We start from the raw sequence: 4,687 nt of genomic DNA on the forward strand, positions 1-4,687 counted from the left end.
CGTGTTCCCATTTTGATATTTTTTTTTTAGTATACTTATGAATGTGCACTTGCATATGTATATATGTTTCATGACTAATTGCCTTATTAGTTCATTTCCTTTAACATTCCGTACTGTACTTGGGGTTGTACAACCTTGGTTATCGGGATTGTGTGTGTGAGCTTGATCCGATGTCTGGATTCCTAGGCGTAGCCTTGTAGTAGGTCAGCCTTAGGATGACGTGGAGGATTTTGAGTGCATTATCTTGTTGGGAGTCGTTGTGACTAGGGCGATGATGACGTTATTTGATTTGTAAAGTCCGATCCATTGGCTTGAAGGCATAGACTTGTCAGGCTTTGGATTCGTGACTGGTGTAGTTGACAATAGTGTTTTGAGACTTGTGGTTGTCAGTTTTTCCAGTATTGAGGATTTAAGACCTTAAGCGTAGCGGTGCCTATTACATTGTTGTCAGAGTTTTGGATTGGCCAGAATGGTCCGGCGGGACATTTTGGACCATATCGCAACTCTCACAGAATGCCTAGTTTCCGTGGTGCTTTTGGTAATGATTATTTTGACATTGATGTTATTTGTATCGATAGGTTCACGGGTAAGCTTGTTGGGGGCAGGTGATGAATTAGGGCTTTATACTGTCATGCTACCGTACAGGTTGTGTGTGGGCGAGTGCTAGTTGCGGTCGATGCTACCTTGCATTACTTAGCTAGTAATGTGAGTGTAGGCGGGCACTTGACACTGTGGACGCTACCACACCTTGGGTACGTTGTAGGCGGGTTCTAGTCAGTATTCATGCTGCCATGTTGCTTCTGGTTGTGTTCCTTGTTTCAATATGTAGTTGCCTTGATCTCCTTGGGGTGGTTGACATTGGGTTAGTACGTCAATTTGTTGGAGAGATGTCTCACGGTTCGTGGTTTCATGTCCTTTCGTTGATCTTGAGACCTTTGGAGTTGTCTTTAGGTACTTTATGATCTATTCCTTAGTGTGACCTTGTGTACGGTTCTTGTTTGGTTGTTCTGGGAATGTCCCTAATTTCGGGGACGAAATCTCTTTAAGGAGGGTAGGTTGTAATGACCCGGTCATTTCCTTCCTTTCCTTTTTCCTCAGAATTTTACAGATGAATTTTTTTCGTTGAAATTTCTTTACTAAGTTCAGTTTCTCGTCGCTTAGTGTCGTCTCGAGTGCTCGAAAATGGTTTCTGAGACTCTTTTCTTTGGATTGACAACTTCCTTTGAGGACCGAGTCTTTCCACATTTTTCGTTTTTCGACACTATTCACTTTTTGTCCTTTTCCCTATTTCGTCCTTTTTTGTCTTTTCCCTATTTGTCACTTTGTTGGTGTAACCTCACTCTTTGTGTTCGAAGTTGGTTTTTGACTTCACGTATCTTCATTCTAAGTGGTTTCCACGAAATACGTATCTTTACTTTTGTAAGAAAGTACTCTGGTTGCTCCCGATGTCCATAGGGGCATGGATGCAAAGTTCTTTGAAATTATTTTCTTTTCTTGGGGCATTTTTCATAAATGGCTTTTGAATATGTTTTATTTCAGGGGTTTTTAAGAAAATATTTTTGGAAGATATTTTCATTCTGAGTCATTAGTACAGTTTTCACTGTTTGGAGGGGCCATTGTGCAATTAATGAAAGTTATTGCAAAAATGCCTCATTTTGAGCCTGGATCCTCGTACGGGATTCATTTTCACTTTTCGTCGAGTCGTGTACTCAAAGAATTCCGTTCTGGTCGTTTTTGTCCAGTTTCTGAGTTTCTGACCCTAATTGCCGCCGAACTTGTTCGGGGCATAACTTTCTGCTCGGGACTCAGTTTCTGACGTCGTTTCTTTCATTATTCATATTTTCTCATTTTAAATCTTTTTTGTTCATAGAGTTTTTCCGTTTAAGTGCGTCCGCTCAAATTTCACTTTTCCGAATCCGGTAAGACCCGTTCGGGGCACTTTTTGAGATTTTCTATAAATAGGCGGGCATCTTACAATGTGTTTTTTTTATTTTGTTTTACGCGCCGGGTAGAAAACTCAATTTTGGGAGGGGTTTCTTTTTTGTGTTTTTCTAGAAAATGTCATCTTCATGCCCGTTTCTGCTCTCAGTTTTGGGTAGCAGAACTTCCTTTTAGCTTCAACAGCTTTTTTGGACCCTCTTGACCTATGCTGCTCCAGGGGCATTTTAGGGACTTTACTACATTTTTTTTTTGGTTTCCTTCCACATAGCTGGGTAGAAAACGTGATTTTAAGGGGGGTTTCTTCTTCTTGTTTTTCCAGAAAAACTTGTTTAGTGATCCATTTTTAGCCTCAGTTCCGAGAAAAAAATTCAAATGGTGCTTGCTATCAAAACACTATTCCTGCCCAGATTTTTGAACCCGAAAAGTTGATATTTTTTTGAAACTTTGAGACTTCATATCTTCTTCGTCTCGACTCCAAATCAAGTGATTTTTTAGTCTAAGTTTATTAGTTTTTGCTGGTCTATACAACGGTATACACGGTTACATCCAATTCTATCTAAAAAGACCATTTTGCCCGTTGTCAAATACCCTTGCCGCACTGATTTTAAACCCAAAAGTTGGTTTCTTTGAAACTTTGACATTTCATATCTTCTTCGTCCGGACTCCGAATAAAGTGATTCTTGAGTCTAGATTCATTAATTTTTCCTGGTCTATCTAATGGTCTGCTCAGTTGCATCCAGTTATGTCTAAAAAGACCTTTTTTCCCCTTGCGAAGTACCCTTGCTGCATTGATTTCAAACCCAAAAATGTGATTTTTATGAAACTTTTTCTTGGGTCTAATTTGATTTATTTTTTGCTGTCTTTCTTGTGGTGTGCTCGGTAGCACCCAATTTTATATTTTCAGAAATAACCATTTTGCCCTTGGGGGCCTGTTCGATCTTTTTCTGATCATTCGTTTCCGCATCAATTCCATTGAGTTCCACGACCTCATAGAAGGTCACTTTGACTTCTTAGAGTCTTATTTTCTATTTTCGCTTCCGCATTCAGATCTGATATCGGGTCAATCTTCGGTTCATCACAAGACGCACTGGCTTGAAAAACCAAGGCCGTCACACCTCATGTTATACATGTCAAATGCATTGAAAAGAGTGCACTTATGTGCACTTTACATACATAGAATCAAAAAATACATGTTTGATACATAAAGCTACCAAAAAATGGCATTTCATGCTAACACTTGCATGAAATGGAAACATAAAAGGTATAAGCCATCCCAACGAACGATGAACATCGCGAACCAAGTCTTCGTACCTGTCAAAACCCCCAGTGACTTCGAGGTGAGTAAACAAGACTAACAAGTTTACTCGTAGAGAATGAGCATGCATCGACTCGATTTATTTCAGATTTTTAGACTAACATGCAATAGTTCAAAGGGATCATGCCATCTAATGTCTATGTAAAAGGTTAAACTCATGGAGCATCCTAAGCTATCATGGTGACATATCAACTAGAATCATGGTATATATATACATATATTGAGCAAATCAAGGTTTGGGACAATCCAAGAACACGACAAGAAGGATGTTTGAACATAGGTTAACATGAATTGCATTATCAATACAATTAGGCAAAGTTTGGAATAATCCATACAACACGACAAGGAGTTACTAGAATACAAGTTCACATTGTCAAGGCACTTTACATGATTAGAACGTACTATTTAACACGACAAGAAGTATATTCGGATATAAGTTAGCAAGAATTACATTATAAATGCAATTAGCATGATTGGAGCATTCCAATTAACACGATAAAAGTAATACACGAAAACAAGAACAAGGCATAATATCTATGCAAGAACAGGGCATACAATCTATGCAAGGGCAAGGCATAAAATCTATGCAATAAGACAAGGATAGAACATTCCATGAAACATGAAAAGAGTTATACATGAAATCAAGAACAAGGCATAATATATATGCAAGAACATGGCATAAAATCTATGCAAGTAAACAAGATTGGAGCATTTGACATACACGACAAGTTTAAATCTTCAAAAAATAACAACTTGAAATTTAAAGAGTGAAATCAAACAATGTGGAAACTTGGATATCGCCCGGATTAAAATCGTACTCTTGGGATCACTTTAGGGTTACCAACCCAAGGGTACCTTCCCCTAGTCTTGGGATCACTTTAGGGCTATTAACCCAAGGGTACCTTCCCCCGTTCTTGGGATCACTTTAGGGTTTTCAACCCAAGGGTACCTTCCCCTATTCTTGATTGATATCCCAAGTCCCAAAATCAACAAGTTATGCAACCAAGATTGTATCAAATACAAGAAATGCATTAACCACGTTTCATGCACAACCAAGATTTTGGAACACACAAGTCATGACCTAAGTTCATCAACTAACATGGCATGTGAAAATGTCAAGAGTTCATAGTGTGCATCTATATAGACTAGAAACAAGATATATAGCACATGAAATTGATTGAAATAGATATACCACAAGTATAAGATACATTATTCAATTACTTATCAAATAACACGTGTAATTGAAACATCCCAAGACAAATGTGCAAGTCTATGAAGTACACTAATGAAGCCAAGATACAAAGGGGTTACGATGCTTGATAAAAAGATACAAGGAGTCATGATTAAACCGATGGAAGCATAAACGGAAATTTAATCTACTTAAGGGATTAAATTATCAAGATTACAAGACAAGTCCAAGTATTCTACGAA

Source organism: Cornus florida, unplaced genomic scaffold, assembly GCF_030987335.1.
Source record: "Cornus florida cultivar Cherokee Brave unplaced genomic scaffold, ASM3098733v1 CherokeeBrave_3.0.0_Hap2_Chr08, whole genome shotgun sequence".
NCBI lineage: Eukaryota > Viridiplantae > Streptophyta > Magnoliopsida > Cornales > Cornaceae > Cornus > Cornus florida.